This window comes from Heloderma suspectum, chromosome 1 (assembly GCF_057233095.1).
Source record: "Heloderma suspectum isolate Gila_16-S chromosome 1, 16-S_ref, whole genome shotgun sequence".
NCBI classification, from domain to species: domain Eukaryota; kingdom Metazoa; phylum Chordata; class Lepidosauria; order Squamata; family Helodermatidae; genus Heloderma; species Heloderma suspectum.
Genome location: NC_139458.1, coordinates 336878550 through 336899153, shown reverse-complemented (window position 1 = coordinate 336899153; position 20604 = coordinate 336878550). Strand labels below are relative to the sequence as shown.

General features: G+C 42.0%; 2 long non-coding RNA genes across 2 annotated transcripts in view; one reads left to right on the top strand and one right to left on the bottom strand.

Annotated features, from left to right (window-relative positions):
* The window catches only part of LOC146359555 (uncharacterized), a 119999-nt gene extending 115018 nt beyond the window's left edge, over positions 1 to 4981 (bottom strand). The window contains exon 1 of the long non-coding RNA XR_014786692.1: positions 4915 to 4981. This is a non-coding gene — a long non-coding RNA (uncharacterized LOC146359555). The remainder of the gene's footprint in view (positions 1 to 4914) is intronic.
* Positions 1 to 20055, top strand: part of LOC146359554 (uncharacterized) — a 118524-nt gene extending 98469 nt beyond the window's left edge. The window contains exons 3-4 of the long non-coding RNA XR_014786693.1: positions 15374 to 15475; positions 17979 to 20055. This is a non-coding gene — a long non-coding RNA (uncharacterized LOC146359554). The remainder of the gene's footprint in view (positions 1 to 15373; positions 15476 to 17978) is intronic.
* The last annotated feature ends 549 nt before the right edge of the window (positions 20056 to 20604 follow it).

The window sequence follows — 20604 nt, the reverse complement described above, 5'->3', positions numbered from 1 at the left end:
TCATGGCACAGGGATAGAATTTTATGAAACACCCAAACAATGTGGGAAATAGAAGGCAGAGACTCGAGTGACTGTAGCACCTAGCCCGTCTGCTGGGCAATTAAAGATAGTAAAATAGAATAAAACAGAGGCCAACATCGGTGGAAATACATTTTTTATGGACTTTGGGTCCTGCCCAAGGTCGGCCCCGACATGCAGCAGGGTGAAGCAAACTGCTTCAAGCAGCATCTTGAAAGAGGATAGATGAAATGTGAAACTGCTGATCTTCTAACAAAAATATGTCCCTAAGATCAGCCGCTGTACCAGAGGATGGGAAAATGGCCAACGTAACACCATTTTTTAAAATAGAGATCCAGGGGGGATCTAGAAAATTGCAGGCAGGTTAGCGTAACATATGTTCTGGATAAATAGGTGGAAAGCATTATTAAAGATAAAATTACCAAGCATATAGAAGGACAAGTCCTGCTGAAGAAGAATCAACGTGACTTCTGCAAATGTAAGTCCTGTTTCACTGACCTTTTAGAGTACTTTGAGAGTGTCAACAAACATGTGGATAGGGTGATCCAGTTTTTGCTAACTTGGACTTCCAAAAGGCTTTTGACAGAGTTTCTCACTCCGGAATAAACTTAGCAATCATGGGATAGGAGATGCCCTCTTATGGATAGATAACTAATTAAAGAACACAGAGTAGCAATAAATGGACAGTTTTCACAATGGAGGGATGTAACATTGGGGTCCCCCCAAGGATCTGTTTTGGGACCAGTGCTTTTTAACCTGTTCATACATTATCTGGAGTTAGAGGAGCAGTGAAGTGGCCAGGTTTTCTGATGATACCAAGTTATTTAGAGTGGTTAAAACAAAAAAGGAACAGTGAAGAGCTCCAAAAGTGTCATGCCCCATCCCCTGGAGGAATGATCCAAAGGATGATCTGGAGCCTCCTGAGCCAGATCTTCCCAGGGAACAAGCTATTTCAGAGGGTCTTGGAGCTGACCATGGACCCCCAGGAGATATAGCTTCAGATCTTCCCCCTTGAAAGGTGGAAAGCTCTGCTTATGAATCAGAGGGGGATGTTGAGCCACCACACAGCCCCCAAGAAGATACAGTCTAAGACCATGGCCAGGCTAAGACCATGGCCAGGTGAAGGAGTGCCTGCTTAAGTGCTGTGTTCCTCTGACCTTGCTCTGTGACTAAACCTTTGTGCTACTGATCCTTGGAATTCGGCTTGATGCTGCTTCTTGGACTGCGTTTTGTGTCTGAATGCTTATCTGTGTTTGGACCTTGGCTGCTCTTCAGACTTTTCTCTTGGAACTCTCCCTCTCCCTTGGTAAAACAGTGCCTTTGACCATTGCTGGTTAACTGAATACTCCTGCCCAGAACTGCTCTCTTGGGAGATTGATATCCCTCGACCTTTGCCTGTTTATTTACTTGCCTTTGGACTGCCCCAACACTGAATCTGACCAAAACAGGACAAAAAGGATCTCTCCAGACTGGGGGAATGGCCATTCAAATGGCAAATACAGTTTAGTGTAAAGTGATGCACACTGGAGCAAAATATCCCAACTTCACATATATGCTGATGGGGTTTGAGCTGGTGGTGACTGACCAGGAAACTCTTGGGGCTCTGATGGAAAGTGCAATAAAAGTGCTGACCCAGTGTGCAGCTGCTGTGAAAAGGGCAAATTCCATGTTGAGGATCATTAAGAAAGGAACAGAAAATAAGACTGCCAATATTATAATACCATTATACAAATCTATGGTGTGACCATAGTTGGAATACTGTACAAGTTCTGGTTGCCAAATCTGAAAAGGATATTGCAGAGCTAGAAGAGTTGCACAAAAGGGCTTGGGGCATGCATTGGGGCTGCATCTGTAGGTACTCTTCCATACTAGCAGTGTCACCCTAGACGTTCTGGCTCCTCACTTCATACCCAGCAGAACTGAGCCTCTGCCCAATGATAACAATGAATATTTATGGGTCCAAATTACAAACACAATAGAGAGCCAAAGAGAATGCTAGAAACTAAGAGACCTTGTTAAATATTCATACATCTAATTTGTGAGCCTTGTTACCTACAAATGCTTGTTCCACAATAATGTCAGTAGACTCTGAGGCACTCACAACATTTGTTAGGGTTGGTTTTTTTTTCTGCTGAAGTCTGGGCACTGTTCTGGGACTGTGTACTTAGCATACACCTGCGCTTAAAAAAAATCTCTGAGGACAAATTATTTTGGCAGAGATACTGGAAAAGCACATATACCACACAATTATCTGGTCCCTTAATTTCATACATAGATTTCCTTGTGTATTTAGTAAGGCTTTATTTCTTTGAAATTAATTTGGATTTATATGTGCTTCATGTAAATCTGGTTAGGGATTCTCAAAATACCTAACAACTTACTTTTCAGTTATTACTTCAACATTATAATGATTTTAAATAGAAAGCAATGGGTTCTCATTTTGGCCACCTCACAGCCTTATCATAAAGGGCATTTCTACATGAAGCTTTTATCCTGCACTTTTACTGAGGCTTCTGCTTCCAGTTTCTTTGCAGGATTAAGATCAGCTCCTTTACATGTCCTTTTTTCCAGGGTTTTTCTTTCTCTGCCATTCTATTTGTTTCATTATTCAGGCACTAGATGGCACTGTGGTATAGCGGAATTGCACACATCCACAACATATTTCATAGCGCCATTCAGGATATACCAGACTTTCCTCAACTGAAAAAAAGAAGTGATAATGGTTGCAAAACACCGGGGAGGCCCTGGAGGAGGATGACATCATGTAAAGAACCTGCAAACTTCTGTGAGTGAGCAAACATGACCACACAGTAAAAGCTTCATGTAGAAAGGCTTGAAGTACTCACAAAGTGTCTAAATTTGAGAGCATGTCTTGGATCCTGGCTGGGGGATGCTGGGAGTTGTAGGACTTTTTTTCTGTCTAAACATGCATAGGATTGCACCCTAAGTTCCTCTTCCATTCACATATGGGTGGTATTTCTGCCACTCTCACCCTCCATGTGCATTCCCCACACACAGACACAGCATGCATGCGTGCACACACACACCATATCCTACAGCATTATTGAAGGTCCTCCAATTTCCAGGAGGTTTTTAGAAGTGGGGGGGGGGGGCTGCAGAGGGAAGGAGTGGGTAGGTAAACTCTGTTCTGTGAATGTGAAGTCTATTCCATTTGTGGAAGGAAAGTTTGGATCTAAGCTAATAAAAATAAAGTGCACCACAACACAAATTTAAACTAGACATCAGCACTCACCTCACTGCTTTAAAAGAATATAGTAACTGGTGCATTGTCTTAAGCAAGTGATATCATACAATGACATTTATCTGCAATACCCAAAGTGTTTAATTTCCAGATTCCCATTTTTGGATAGAACAAGATTTTAAAAGCTGGCAAAGAAACTGCTAAACCAATTATTTAGACCACACATGCGGAATGGTATAGAAAAAGAACCATTGCTATACCGTATTTACCCTGACTCATTCCCATCCCCAACAATTTTATTTAGCTATCAGTCTAATATTGGAATCCCATCACAGTTTTCAAATGTTGCATAGCGTCCAGCTGTTCTTGCCCATTTATTTACATCCATTAATGTAGACTAAGTGTCTACTTAAAAATATAAACTTTCCATTCAACTAGGATATTGTTTTAAATTCTGGATTCTTGGCAGGGTATAATTAAACTATCCACCTGATGTAGCTATTTATTTTCCCTGGGTTGAACTATGGTATGAAATAACGGGAAGAGGTGCTTAACTTTTCTTATTCCAGAGTTTCTGCATGTGTTGGACTGGAGAGGTATATTAGTTAAGCTGTGATTGGAGAGTTCCACATGCAATTAAAGAAAGAGAGAATGTACAGTTTGAAATGGACGTCTTGCATTATAACCTTTCCTAGCATACAAAACCCAACTGAAAATCAGAGTTGTACAACCACACGCTTTTCTTGCCAGGAAAAGAGGGAATTGAATTATTTCAGTAGTACAGATCGAAGGGACTAGGAAACTTGTCAAGAACCTAGGAAACTGCCTTATGTGGAGTCACATCATTGCGCCACCTAGTCCAGTATTGTCCTCTCTGCACTGAGTTGCAGCAGTTCTCCAAGGTTTGGGGGTAGGAATCTTTCCCAGCCCTACCTGGAGATGCCAGGCATTGAACCTGGGACCTTCCACATGCAAAGCAGATGGCCTTCCCTAGACGGTTCCAACGACTTTAGAGTTGTTTTTCTCAAACAGCAGCCTCCCCCACCATGCCACAGGGTAAACCAATTTTGAAACTGAGAATTCATGATAGAGCATGGAGGTCAGCTGTCTAAAAGGAAAAAAAAGTCAAAATCCCACTGGGCCAAGGCAAGCTCCTCCCTGATCCTAAGCAGCTCTTTGGAGCCCAGCCCTATGTCTTATTCATCATCACTACAACTCCTGTTTTTTCAGATAAGGAACTATGGTGGAAAGACAGACTCTGACCATCCAGGGAACCCATGGCGGAGCAGGAATTTTAACCCAAGCTTGCCAGGTTCAAGCCCAAATGCTAACCTATTAGGCCAGGGAAGGAGAACCTCCAGCCTGAGAGGCTCCCCAATTTGGCCTCTGAAGCTTTCCAAGGTGGACACACGCCCTGTTCACTGCCACACTAGCCCTCAGGCTGAAAAAGGTTACGCATCTCCATTCGGCCAAACTGGAGGCATGCCTTCATGAGGATCAGTTATTCCTAGTGCTGTGCCGAATCCTGCCCCCTATTTTCAGGATTTTTTTTCTCTCCCTTTCTGCCTCTTTCACAGGGAGGGGGAGAATTTTAAACGATTTTCTCCTCGGGGAGAGGGACAGGATTTCCACATACCTTTTTAAGTCTCGGAGGTGGCTAAAGCATGTTCTTTCTATTTATTTGGGGTTTTTACCTGAAAAACAGCCCCAGCACAAGAGACTTCTCCAACCCAGCAGCACTTCTTGAACTTCTGTGAGATCACATGACGTCACCCTCTGCTATAGACATTCAGGAAGAACTCCCAGGCTCTTGCAAACAAGATCAAATGGGACTTTTGGAGCTTTAGAAAAATTCTTATCTTGCTTGCTCTGTGACGTTGCAAGGAAGAACAGAATTATTCTAAAGCTTTAAAAGCCCCATTAGTTCTTGTTTGCAGCAGCCCAGGACTCTGCAAAGAAGCTTCTTCAACCTGGGAGCACTTCCTGAATGCCTATATGAGAGGGCAAGGTCACATGGTGTCATGGGAGTTCAGAAAGAGCTGCTAGGATGAAGAAGCTTGTCTATAAAGAGTCCTGGGCTGCTCAAAGTGCAGGGGGTGTTTCTAAAGTAAGAAAAGAAAAGAAAAGAAAAGAAAAGAAAAGAAAAGAAAAGAAAAGAAAGATAGCTGAGGAGTCTTCTTCCTACCACCTACACTTAAAAAGGTAAGCAGAAATCCTGTCCTTCTCCCCAAGGACAAAGTTATTTGAAATTCTCACCTCCCCAGCCTCTTTTGCCAAAGTTTTCATTTTGCCCCCACCCAATGCCAAAAACTGAAGAATCGAAATATTCAGCATAGAGCTGGGGGGGGGTGGGGGTGGGGGGGGCGATCTTCACGACAATGGAATGAGACGCACATTGAAGTATTAGGCGGATTTTCATGGAATCAGCTTGGGTCTGTCAGGGTCACACAAAGGAAGAGAATAGCAGATACTGTACCTTTAAAATCCCATTTTCAGGGGTCACACAGCGCTTGAAAGGAACATACTTCCAGGTGTGTATGTGTGCGGGGGGGGGGGGGGTAGAACTGAATGTCATCAACCTGGCAGGGGCTGCTCAACCAATGAGAGAGGCTTGCTTCCCACCCGTGTCCAGGCTCCCCCCTGCTACTACGTTATAATGAATGGAGAACAAGTAATTCACAATTCTGGAGGCTCCCCCTGCTACTACATTATCTTTCCTCCTTTTCCCCCATGTGCACACTTTTGCCTTGAGAAGCCAAAATCCCCGATTCTCAAGTGCAGCATCTGAAGCACCCCCCCAAGAGCAGCACAGCCCCCTAATTTCGCCCCATTCCAGCACTCTGCTGCAGAGTTATTGCTTCCAATCCCCCTTTTCTCTTTCTCCGTGCTCGCAGCGAGAAGCTCCTGAAAACCCAAAAGATAAAGCAGAGCAATAAAAGCAGAGAAGGAACTTAACATAACAACTGAGAAACAACTTTACATCAGAGAAACTACAGAAGATCAAAGAAGCACAGCATCGCAACAGCGATTTAAGAGAGCATCGGAGACACGAAAAAATGCTTTAGGGCGAGTTACTAAAGTTAGCCTTTAAACTTTTAGTGCTTTAGTGAAATACCCTGGAGAAGGTGGAAGAGGTTTGTAGATGAGACCCGTGGCTCCGAATGCAGAGAGATATGTTAAAGATTCACTGCAGGGGAGCGAGCTTTATTTCTTACTTCTGAGTAAACATGCTCAGAAGGGGAGATTTCTTAAAGATTAAAAGCAGGCTACCTAAGTTGATTGCGTGTCCCCACTTCTATGGTAATGTGAGGGGTGGCTGCTGTGCACCTGGGGATTTTCTCAATGGGGAAAACTACTTCGACTGGGGAAACAAGAGGGAATGGGGCATCCCACCCTCTTGAGGACATCACTGCCCAGTCACAGAGGCACGGGATTCAATGCCAGGGTGGGGGCATGGGAATAGCACACTGTGGCAAAACCACCAGGGAGCCGCTTTCAATAAAAAAGTTGGAGTAAAAGGAGCTTCGGACAATGTGGCTTTTCAAGAGGGAAGCGGCTGGTTGGCAGCAGATTGGTGACAACGTCATCTGTCGTGAAGGACCTCAAACTGCTCTAACTTCGCACCAAATCGCTCATGAAGACAGCCCCCTAGTTATACCAAATGAGCACCCTGGTAAAAGCCCAGGCAAAAGTGTCCTGCAAAATATACGTGATGATCTATATGTGTGGCTCATGCATTTTCCTGCATGTAAGTGGGGAAGGCAACTTGTGGCCTCCAGATGTTTTGGCCTACAACTCCCATCAGCCCTCACCACTGGCCATGCTGGCTAAGGCTGATAAGAGTTGTAGGCCAAAACTTCTGAAGGGCCACAAGATACCCACCCCTGGTGTAAGATATTCCTATATGGAAAGATGAATCAACTACAACAAAATACCCTTGCCAGTGTAAATATTGGCACCCTTGGCAATGTAAATATTCAAGATAATACCGCCTAGAATTGTAGCTCCTGTCACTTCCAGACCTATAAAGTATCCTCACTTTACTGACAAGACTACTTTTGTCTTACTTTTGGTAGCATACTAGAGGCAACAGACAAGCTGGGTTTTATTCTGCTTGCCTTATCATGAATAATATGGTTAGCTCAGTGCTGTAGAAGGAATATCATTTGCTTTGAGATGGAAACAAACAAATTCAGGCTTTTTTCATAGCTCTGGTAGAATTTCAAGGCAATTAGTGTGTGGGGTGGGGAAGGAAACGGTGTTTGGTCTGGCATTTTCTATAATATGCTCCTCCCCCACCCCCACTGTTCCCCCTCAAACCCTTTGATAATCAGCTAACTTTAGAGTCGTACTAACAAAGTTGCATTTGGGGTAAAGACAGACAAATATCTGGTGTTCTTCTGGAATGGCAAGGTACGCATGACAAATAACCCTCTTACAATACTGGTTGCCAGGAGCAACAACTTGACAGAACTTACTGGCAGTCCTAAAGCCGCATAGAAATACCATGTCAAATGTGGAAAGCTATAGAAAGGCAAAATAAACTTACTTGAAAGAGAGAGAGAGAGAGAGAGATGTATATTTATTTTCCTTTCCAATGAAAGACTTTAGTTTCATATTAGAACGAAGCTGAGTAGTCATAAATTGTATCCAAATTATGACTGTCGCACTGGGGGACATGAGGCTTAAAGAGCTGGCTTCCATTTTGTCACCAGGCACAGTTCAAAAGGCTGGTGTTGACCTATGAAGCCATAAACAGTGGACATGGGTGCCTGAGGAACTGTCAGTCCCATATGAGCTTGCCATACTATATTACCATAATCACAGGCCCTGCTCAGAGTTCCCTCAACTTCAGAAGTGAGAGGGGGCCGCAACACAAGACAAGGTCTTATTAGCTGTGACACCTTGATTGTGGAACACCCTCCCTCCGTCCATTTGCTCAGTGCCTTAATCGCTTTTAGGTGCCGGTTATAAACGCTACCATTTATTCAACCTTTTAATGGACTCTTGTTTTAGGTATTCCTTACTCGGTCTGAAACATTTTAAGCGTTGTTGCATGCTGCTGCTGCTGCTAGTTTTGATTTTATGGTGTTTTGCTACTGCTGCTTTGGTGCTTTTATTAACTTTATTGCTGTTTTGAATGTATTGTTTTTGATTTCTTTTTTTAATTTTTATTTTTATTTGTAAGCCACCCCACGAACTAGTGTCAAAAGGCAAGATATAAATAAATAAATGGGCAGCTGTTAACCTAAAGGCAAAGGTGCTCCGTCCCATAGTAAACTTGGCACCTGTACTTAGTAAGCAATTCCGAAGCTTGGGCCCTTTGGCAATGTCTCATAAGATTCTTGTGATGAGGGCTATGCTCTATTGTTTATAGTAGCTTTTATTTAAATTGTATTTGCATTTGGATCTAATTTCCAAATTGCATTTCAAGTTTTGAGACCTTTCCCCAGAAAAATAAGCAGTGGTTGTTTCAAAAATTTGTTTTGATTTCCTATACCATATTTTAACATTTCTGTCACTCGTTCATTTACTTCAAGGTCACTCTGTGCTGGTCACTAGCTTAGACCGAGCTGTGAATAGAGTCATACGTTTTCTCAATAATGAAAGCAAGAACGGTCTTTGAATCTCCTCTGCCTTGGAAGCTCTTTGCATCCTAACCCTCACAGTCCCTCTTCTCCACGGGCCACTAGAAGCATGTCAAGAACGATTTATGAGCTCTTGTGCAAATTCCGCAACTGATAAATTTAATTTCACATTCCCCGGCTTAAGCAAAAAAATAAAATATTGCATGCCCCTTACACATGTGGAGATTATATTACGTACAGCGAAGCTGTACATCATGGATTTAACCACAAGGTTTTAGGGAGGGATCTCAAATACATTGCTTTGTGTGTGCGTATACTGCAGTATTATTGAACTAACACAATGTATCAAGACAGTATTCTGGAGAAAGAACTTTTACGTAGCTGACCCTGTCTCAAAAATATGGGCAGCAGACTCTCTTCTAGAAGATCTCTAAATGCTTCCACTTTAGCGTTGGCAATCTGGGGCTCCTACTTCTCTAGATATAAGCGAAAAAGAAAAAAATGCCAAAGCAGAGAACTTGACAAACCAAGATGAAAATGCTTCTTTAGCTTCCACAGTCATGTGCATCAAATATTATATATGTGTGTTCTTTTTGAATTATGAAATTTCATTCCATTACTTGACAAGTTTACAGTATGCTTTTACAAGCCTGTCTCGTCCTTCCCTTTTCTGTAAAATCAATCAGGTTAGAAGTGTACTGACTACAGAGCAAGGGATGTGCAAATAAAGCTGCAATCCTATACCCACTTACCTGGGAAAGTACCTCAACTCCACTGGTATTTACTTGTGAGCAGGCAAGCATAGGATTGTGCTGTCAATTGCATTCTTGTTGAAAGTCATCACAACAGTGTTGGTGGTACAGTCTAGAACCTATGAAAAGAAATAAGCCAAGATTACAAAGACACAATGATCACGTCTTTTACTCCTGACTGATATATCCAAAATATCCTCCACCTCCTCGTTCTTTAGTCAGACACCTTTTTTTTTTTATCACCATTTTGCACACCAGCACAAATCAAGACATTAACTGCCATGGTGCTGAGCTACGGGCTTCCTAGTTCTTCTGCACTGAGCTCCACTCCCAGAAGGAAAGTCAGCCACGCTGTCTTCTTTACCAAATAGACTTGGTTTCACATTATGGTATGGTGCTCAGCAACTCTTCAGGACTAGAACACAGCAGTCCACAAAATTTGGATTAGGAGAATCCCAGTGACGGTGTGCTTATTATCTGACACGGTGTCAGAGAGGCCAAGTATATTGCCAGGAAGATGGCTTTGTTTCATCTTATTTTTTAAAAGAGGCATTTCAGCTCGATAGGTCACAGAAAGTGCCAAAGGGAATTAATTGCTAGAGATGGCAAACGTCAGCTGGGATTTGTTAAGGGCATGGTTGTTCCTCCTCATTCTGCCCCTTTTTAATTTGACCAGATAAGTTTCATGAGCAGACATCTTACCGATTCCCCACCCCACCCCCAACCTACATAGGAAAGAAGGTGGGGGGGGGAGACCACACCTGTTCAGAAGAGTATAGTGCTAATAACAATACATCACTGTAGTATATCAGTTCACAGTGGTCAAAGGACTTCACGTACATTGATTTGATTTGCACAGAACAACTCATGAGCTGCCATGCACGAGCGGGAAAGACTGGGCGCATTACCTGTGGCATACACGCTACTTCTGTTTTTACTCAGCAGCCTATGAGCAGCTCCTTTGTAGGTTGCTGAGCATGACATCCGAACCCAGACAACAAACCGTGGTTAAACATTGGGTTGCTTAGCCCCTCAACAATCCAGCGGTCTGTGCTCAGATGGCATGTTCACCAACCTATGAAGGAGCTGCTAACAGCTTGCTAAGTAAAAGTATGCCTTCCTTCTCTGGCTTGTCCCTGACAGTCCATGAGTCGTTTACCCCACGGGCTGTCACTGCGTGCAAACTGTCCCATTGTTTTCTTGTAAGACTCATGACAACTCTACAAGGTACATTACTTCTGCAAGGCTTCACCTAATAATCTGAATTATAGTCAGTATTGTTGAAAGGGGTGTGGTCACATTGGTTCGTACTTCCATCTTTGGTGGGAATGTTCAGCAGTGCAGGAGTTTTGGAACATGGTTGCTGATTGCCGTCAGGAATTCCCTAGCTATAGTACTTCATCTTTTTGAACCTAATGACCCTGGATTCCTGCATAAAGACCTTCTTAAGCAACTGTATACAGCTGCAAAGCCATCTATTGTGTGTAACTGGAAATCTCCAAAACAACCAACTAAAGAGCAGTGAGTTGATAAAATTTGGGAGACTATGGGCCTGTTCGCACGATCACGGAGGGGAAAATAAGCCACAGTAGCTTATTTCCTCCACCACGTGTGCCGGTCACATGCTGGAGGGATTTGCATAATCATCCTCACTGATGCAGCTTGGGTAAAACAGCCCATGTGTTCTGGGTGGCTTGTTAACCATGGCAAGAAACCACCATTACCAGGGTTGCATGACATGGCAAGCCACACCAGAGGGTAGTTATGCAAATTGCACCTGCACACACAGTGGGTGAAATAAGCCACTGTGGCTTATTTCCCTTGCCACGATTGTGCGAACTGGGTCAATGACTAAACTTACTCAGCAAGTGTAGCAAGCAAGGAATCCTACATTTAAGAAAGACATTATGATTTCCATTTATTTCCTATGTTGAAGCCCTCGAACTTTTAATCAAATTCCAACAGACTAAAACACACATACACACAAAATAACACATCCTTGACACACTCCTTTTATATGCTGCCTTAAACTGTATTTTTATTCTTTCATTAGATAGCTCCTACTTAAGCCGTTCTAGTGTAGATGTTCCACAAGCATATCAGTTATAGACTAAGAGTAATTAGTGAATTTCTTTGTTTCTTTAGTGATCCTATTTTGTTATGTTCTTTTTGTTGCCTTTATTTTGTTAACTTTATTTTGAAATAAAAATAAAAATTTCATGTAAAAAATAAAACAAACATAAAGGCTGCCACAATCAGAAGTAAATAGTCCCAATGTGTTCCAGAGAGTAAAAGGAGTGTCTGTTATAACAGCACCAAGGGTCAAAGCTGACTCATCCTCTTACGCTAAAATTTGCAGATGGCTGTAAAGACCTTTCTCCCCCAGTCCCAAGTCCTCTACCACCAACCGTGCTGCGAAAAACAGAGGAAGAAGGGAGAGGGCAGGCAAACCTGCGGCTGTAGGATGTCCTGCATTTCAAAAGCACATTTCTAAACCCCCATTTAGAAATAAATAAAACTCATTTGAAGCTTTTGAAAGAGAATAGGCCGTAACATTGGAAAATACATTGCACAACTGTGCAATGTTCAGTGGCAATAAACAGAATAATTTCACATTTGTTTCCTATGTACGCAGTTCGAAGGAATCACAGCAGCACCTGCTGCTAGAACTCCACTCCCAATCAGCACCATCTCTCCCATGTGTGCGTGCGTGCAGGGTGCGTGCGTGTGTGTGTGTGTGTGTGTGTGTGTTGGCACTTGCTGCTTTTGACCTACAGCAATACTGCCACCTTCTGTTTAAGCCATTTCTTTTTCTAATTCCAAAATCCACAATACCTTTATTAGGCCAACGAAAAGATCATTTTTCCCCACACGATCCTTTCTCAGATATTGTAACCCAGCCTTCCCCAACCTGGTGTCCTTCAGATGTGTTGGACTTTTGTTTATTCGTTCAGTCACTTCCGACTCTTCGTGACTTCATGGACCAGCCCACACCAGAGCTTCCTGTTGGCCGTCGCCACCCCCAGCTCCCCCAAGCTGGAGTCCGTCATCTCCAGGATATCATCCATCCATCTTGCCCTTGGTTGGCCCCTCTTCCTTTTGCCTTCCACTTTCCCTAGCATCAGCATCTTCTCCAGGGTATTCTGTCTTCTCATTATGTGGCCAAAGTACTTCAGTTTTGCCTTTAATATCCTTCCCTCAAATGAGCAGTCTGGCTGTATTTCCTGGAGTATGGACTGGTTTGATCTTCTTGCAGTCCAAGGCACTCTCAGAATTTTCCTCTAGCACCACAGTTCAAAAGCATCTATCTTCCTTCGCTCAGCCTTCCTTATGGTCCAGCTCTCACAGCCATAGGTTACTACGGAGAATACCGTTGCTTTAACTATGCAGACCTTTGTTGTCAGTGTGATGTCTCTGCTCTTAACTATTTTAACTATGTTGGACTACAACTCCCCTAACCAGTTGGGGATTGTGGGAGTTGTAATCCAACACATCTGGAGGGCACCAGGTTGGGGAATGCTGCTGTAACAATACTGGTAATACTGGAATATATTCTAAAATGATATTACATAAGAATGCAATATTATGATTTTTTTAAAGGATCAGATTGAAAAGACTGACTAGGGCTGACAATGTGGGGGGGATTCTTGACAAAGCAAAACGATTTATTTTCATGACACATGAAAACTATCAGACAGTGTGACAATATTTGTAAGGTTCACATTTGAAGTGGAGCCTCTGTGTGCACAGTTGGGCACGATGTCCTCTTATATAGACCCAGCCACCCCTGCTGATACAGCAACTCTCCTGCACACTCTGGATCAGCATATCTGAAACCTGAATTATGCTGCTGCTTCCTCCCTGGCTCCATGCAGACAAACCTCAGGAAAGTGTGGAAAATCAAGACCCAATCCAAGGGATAGAGTCGGGGGAGGCATGAGGCGATGCACATGGAAGGGACGCTCAGAACCTCATAGTGTTTGCAGCAGTTTCCATTCAACCATAGGGTTGGAAAGGATGCTCTAAGGTCATCTAGTCCATCCCCCTGCTGTAGATCTGTGGGAGTAGATCTGCCCCTACAGCATCCCCGGTAAGTGGCCAACCAACCTCTGCTTAAAAACTTCTAATGGAGGAGCGTCTACCACCTTCTGAGGAAGTCTGTTCCATTGTCGAATAGCTCAAACCTTCAGGAAGTACTTCCTAATGTTTAGTCAAAGTCCCCTTACTTGGAATTTGAACTTGTTGCTTCAGATCCTACTCTCTGAACATAAATTTGTTGCATCATCTATCTATGTGTCATTCCTTCAAATATTTGAAGATAGCTATCATATTACTGTGTACATCCATACACACAAATGCTCTACCGATTAAGCTTTGGATCCCATTCTGTGAGCATAGTCCCAGAACATTCACAAGCTGCTGTTCTTATGAAGACACCCTTTCCCCAAATTGTCAAACAGCTTGCCAGAAATGATCCACCATTGCCTAGGATGTAGACTTTTAAGAGGACAGCACAAAGCATTTTTATTTAGGAAGATCTTTTAAGGATATAATGCATTTTTAGGAGTTGTATTGCTGTAGATTGTCCTTTATTCACCATCTTGAGTAGTCTTTGTTGTTGTTCAGTCGCTAAGTCGTGCCCGACTCTTCGTAACCCCATGGACCATAGCACGCCAGGCCTTCCTGTCCTCCACTCTCTCCCGGAGTGTGCTCAAGTTCATATTCATTGCATCGGTGATGCTGTCTAGCCATCTCATCCTCTGCCGTCCCCTTCTCCTTTTGCCTTCAATCTTTCCCAGGATCAGGGTCTTTTCCAGGGAGTTTTCTCTTCACATTTGGTGGCCAAAATATTGGAGCTTCAGCTTCAGTATCGGTCCTTCCAATGAGCAGTCAGGATTGATTTCCTTTAGGATTGACTAATTTGACCTCCTTGCAGTCCAGGGGACTCGTAAGAGTCTTCTCCAGCACCACAGTTCGAAAGCATCAATTCTTCGGCGCTCAGCCTTCCTTATAGTCCAGCTCGCACAGCCATACGTTGCTACTGGGAAAACCATAGCTTTGATTATACGGACCTTTGTCGGCAAGGTGATGTCTCTGCTTCTTACTATGCTGTCTAGGTTTGCCATAGCTTTCCTATTACAAATATGCAAACAATAAAAAATATTGCCCATGACTGCACATATCAGCTGTGACCTAGACTGAAAATATTGACTTGGCCGGGTACTAGAGCCAAGAAAGGGAAATGATAGCACTGAGAACAACAAGGATTTGAAATTTTGTTTCCCAATTACTTGAGAATTGGTTCTATTTATTGGATCACATCTGTTCTGTAAACTTGCAGGTCTTGATACTGAAGTTGCAGCCTTGTTCAATATGCAACTGCTTTTAGTTTTCTGGCTTGTACCCTGATGACCATTAAAAAGAAAACAAAAACACCCCACCCAACACAACCGCTCATAGTGAAACTGTTGCTTATGATACTTCTACATAGTTACTGCTGTTCTCCCCCTACCATTGGTGCCATCTCTCTCTCCATGGTATTCAGGAGGCCCCAACTGTGTCATGTTTTAGGCACCAATTAAAGTCCCATCTCTTCACCCAGGCCTTCGCTGATTGATTGTGCTGCCCAGTGCGTTTGTTAATCATAGTATCATGAGTAGCAGTTTTAATGTTTTAATACGTTTATAGAATGTTTTTATATTGTTTTTAATGTATTTTCATATATTTTATTTTTTGTAATCTACTTACAGATATTTTTAAAATATGGCAAGCAGTATATAAATCCATTAAATAATAAATTATAATTATTATAGGAATTGTCCAGGGCAAGAACATGACTGGCTCTTCGCCATTCCATTGGAAGTGAGATGAGTTTGCCGGTGATAGATGGGTTTGCCGTTACCACATCTGGTCAGGTAAAGAGTGTAAGGACAGGATCCCATGCATGCTTAGACTGAAAAAAAGTCTTACAACTCCAGCATTCCCCCACCTATTTTCTCTTTGGCTCCTTCGACACTACAGGTTGTATCCAGACTTAGTCATACTTAGATAGACCCACTGAAAGCAATGGGACTTGTTAGTCATGACCAAGTCTGGATCCAACCCCACATTTCTTTAAGTCTCTGCTTCTCAGCCCTTTGCCTAGCTCTAGTTCATCCTTCCTATTTTATTCAGCTTGTCTCTTGGCCAGTTCCTGTACCACTCTATACAGTGTTCCTTCCTCCACTTCCCAACAGCATATAGTACCACCTGCACTGTGAGGTTTGTTCAAAGCCCCTTCTCTTACCATCTAGCTTCACTTCCCTGACACCTCCGACCTTTTCTTCAGGCCCCCTTTCCCACCCATTCTCCCCAAGATTTCTATTTCTCGTTCCATTGCCTACTGCGCACCCTTATTTCATTAACTTGTGCATGTGCTTCCCTCTCTTCCGTCTGCCTCACAATGCTAATCCTGTCCCTAAGACTTGGGTGAGTTTTTAATCCTAGTCTAAGTGACAATTTCCCTTTCTCTCAGAAGTGGACAGCTCTACTGAGCAAGCTATTGCAGCGTACATGAACTTTATGCCATCACACTGATCAGCTAGCCAGTGTAAAAGGCATCACTGCCAACATCCCACAATAGATCAGCTATCTGGATAACAGTACATTATATTAAAATGGTATTAATATATCTTAGTTGTTTAGCTTGACCTGAAAGGTTCGTTAGAGGTAAAATCTTAACCTGAATGCATTTATTTAAATATATTTTAATAAATTCATTCAGTACCTTTGTCCCTCACTCCTCAGCAGTTTTTCAGTATATTTTCATTGAAACCATATAACTTTGCAGTCCGTACGTTTCCACAGATCAGATCTGTCGCTACTGTAATGCCGTTAATTCAGCTGCACTACAGAATGGATTGTTTCAGAATACTCACCAGTAGATACCACACTTGCTGACCTAGTGAACTCATATACTCACATATAATTTTTATAGACACATAGCACATACCAAAATCATAACAAAGTTGTAATTTTTCATTAATGTGGATGTTAACATTTACTTTCTCCATTATGGAGTTCAGTATTTATTATTTTTATATCCCACCTTCACACATAATAATCTCATATGTCAGCAACATGAAATATCACAAACCTTTAAAAGAATGTTTTTATAATAAGCTAACCAGGTATAAATAAGATTTTTATAACAGTTTATAAATGTTAAAGCATGCAGTGAGGTTAAGTAAAGGGGAAACTAGAAGGGGGGGTGAGTTATACAGTCCTGCACTGTGTGTATGTGTCATGGCAAAAATACTTAAATACTTGCACTTTAACTGTGTTAGAATAATGCCCTGATTTAGGTAAACTTTTGCTAGTCTCAAGGGTCCAAAATCAATTTTTTAATTATTTTTGTTACATCTTTTAAAGTGTAGGATTTTAAGTTTTATAGTGTAGCTCTCCTAGAAAAAGCATACTTAATGGCTGAAAACGAATTTCAAGAGCAACTAAGAGAATGAGCTCCAGCACAATACAACAAGTGTACTTAAAGCAGCGGTGGTCCACCTCTCCTCCCGCCCCCATCTCCTACCTTGGGTGGTTCTCCTTCTACTCTACTGAGCAAGGGAGCAGCCAGGAGCACAATACAGGAAACGCAAGCAAGAATACATCCCTGACTATACCATGCTCAAACCTACAGATTCATCAGCTATAGTTCACATGTACCACAATCCTTTGCTGGTAGGACCACAAATTGGCCACCTATGATTTTAAACAGTTCAGTATTAAACCACAGGTTCCAAGTCTGGGTTGTTCGTCCCCCAGCAAACCACAGTTCTAGGTTCACACATCATGCTAAACAACCCAGGGATGGAGCATCCATGGGTTTACTGCAGCAGTAGGCAAGTGGGTGGGAGCCAAAAACCTCATTCACACCCCCAGTTAACTATGGCTTGTTTACAACGTGCGAACCGGGTCATTTAGTCACATATATTTGGGGCCTGCAAATTTTCCCAGCTGATTATTATGCAACTTTATCCCTCCAGCCAACTGTCTGTTCCTCTTGCCTATGCACAGAGAACTCTGGGACTGGTAGTTCTTGTGAAAGCATGTCACACAGGGAAGCGCAAATCTCCTTCTTTCAAACTACAAGTCCTAGTTTAATGGAATGTTGCTTGTTCTGCTCTAACACTGCTTCTGATTGTGAGATGTGCAGGAGCCAAGTTCTAGTCTAGACAAATAAATACACAGGAAAATCATCCAGATCTGTGATTTAGAGATGCTTGAGAATTTTGTTTGGTCCATATCTTTAACCAACCCTACCCGATTTGCACTTCCCAGATGCACTAACAATTCCTGGTTCAAAGAAATGTACCAAAATACACACAAAAGTATGCATTTTGTGAAAAAGACATACTTAAAATGTACATTTTCATGCAGCTTTTAAAAATTCAGGTTGATGTAGGAGCAGGATAGAATGGACTTATGAATGAACACATGCAAAACCAACAAGACCGGCAGTCGACTTTGCCAGGGGCCCCTGGATCTGCAGACTACAGTACAGCATACCTCCCCTGCCATGCTTGGACCCGGAGTAGCAGCAACCTTACTGTGCAAGTAATAGGGAAAACAGGCCTAGGAGGCAGTTCATTGTCCAGGCTATTTTTTTGAACATGAGTTGGCATGATCTGAGCAAATTCTGGTATATGCTGAAGCAGTCAGGTAGTTGCAAGTTTTGCACTTGTTGAAGCAACTAAAAACTTTCACCAGCACTGCTATGGACTGGTAAAATCATATGAATAATTATAGCGCTGTTGAATAGCCTTTTGCAGGACCCATGGTTGTATATTACGTGCCTATAGATAGTAAACAAATAAAAACTTGTTAGAAATGCGCAGGCTTGAAAAGAGCATCACGTTTTCTGGCTTGTCAACTTTGAAAATTTACCGCAAGACAAATGTGCTTGTGTTACTCCAGGTCATAGAAGCTACTGTGGTTTTGCTCTATGTGTCACTTGCAAACCAATCGTACTTACATTGAATCTTCAATTGACCATTTTTTATTGCCATTCATCCAGTTCACAGGGAACTTTTTTTTTTAAGCTTTCTGTAGTCTGCTTGGGTTTTCATCATCCTGAGTAATTTAGTGTCATCTGCAGACTTGGCCCCTAACTCCAGCTCATTCAATTTAACAGAGTACTGGTACACAATATCTCATTTGAAGAAGCACAGCAAATGGACAGCCATTTGGTAATCAGTAGGTCAAGACAACCTACTATGCAAAGTATTTTGACTACACATGTTTACTACCAGATCAGTCCTTCATTGGCAAGAATACAGTATAGCTAATACTCTTGAAAGGAATGGCTGGAACGAGCTATTAAGTTCTTGCCCAGTCAACTGATTTCTTGCCGACAGTTCCTGATCCCCTGCCACTGAAGTGCCTGCAAAACCTATCAGCATATTATATTGGAAAATTTAATGTGAAATTAGAGAATCTGTCTGCATGATAATGGGTTTTAGAATCCATCACAGAAGTATTCAGTTCTCATGGAACATTGAAAATATGAATTCCTGTTTCACTAGAATTTGCATAAAGAATGAAGCATTACTCGCCCAGTTTTAAAATGGCAAGCAAGAAGCCACGTTGCGATCTTGGCAAGAAAGATTAAAATCTTTCTGGTAACCTGTCCTATTGCTGTAAACCATTCCAATGTAAGTGATACTGAGCACTCACAGTACCTTTGTAAGCTCCTAATTTTGCATGCAATGGAAAAACCTGAGATACATACAGATATCCAAATAACCGCTGACACAACACAGTAGAAGCTTGAAACAAACTAAAATAGTGCCTCATTTTGGGGCAATGAGCACAAACCCTGAGCATAAGTCCTGAGCATGTAGTGTCTGCTTTTTTTCCCCTTTTTTTCTTTTTACAGTAAGCTGTTAATGTGATGCACATGCCACACACACAAGCAGACCATTTTATGCATTAACACAAACAAGTTTAAGAGTGTTTACTTTTTAAAGTACAAGTAAAGCACTACATTATGCTCTGCATAGTAAGAGGACACACCTACTACTCTTGCATTGCTTTGGCCTTTCAAGCTTTTAAAAAATGTATTTATTCTCTGGGGGCTCATATTTCATGCATCTGATAAAGTGATTGCTGACCTGTGAAAGGTAAATTGATATTTCCCATCTCTTGAGATACATATGGAATAATCACTGCCAGCTTTAAAAAAAAAAAAAAAGCCCTGAAGACATATTTATTCTGGTTTGCATTTGGTGCATAAAAATCACTAGCTTCTGCTGCTACGGACGTGTTTGTTCATGTTTTTACAGTATCCTAAGCAACCTTGAGGGCAGTGTGTCCTGAAAGGTGTGTTTAAAATATTTTAAATAAATGCTTTTTTTTGGTACCTTAAGACTAACACCTGCAACTCTGTGCAGTTACCTGAGAGTAAACCCCACTGAATACAGTGGGACTTATTTCTGAATAAACCTGCATAGCATTGCACTGTTACATGGGTAGTTCTCTCAAATTTGGCACTAGTGGTATTCAGCTGCTAAGCACCATAAAAAGGCAGATCACTATATAACATATTTCACTTATATAAAACTTCCTATATACTCAGTTAACAGTAAGCACATAAGAGTATTTTGAAACCATTTAGAATATCATTCTTGCCTGACAACTTGATCAAGATGGAGTAAAGGGGAAAAAAAAGTATTATCCTATAAGTGAAACTGTTCAGAAGTTGCTTTAGGAACTACTTTCCTCATTGGGATTTTTTTCCCCTAAGAAGACTTGGACAAACATGGGTTACTTTATGGCTGCCAGGTTTACTCCTCTCCAAACAGCTGCTTAACAGGCAGAATTGTAACAGGTGCAATTTTAACAGCACAGAGATAAAATGAGGAAAGATCAAGTGTAGTGACCATGAGCTTGGTCAGGTGATAACCTGGATTGTGTGGAGACAGGATGTCCTGTCTCTTGCTGAGGAAGTAACAAATTCAATTCTGAAACTGTGGTCTGTGACGCATTTTCAGGTTAACCATGAAAC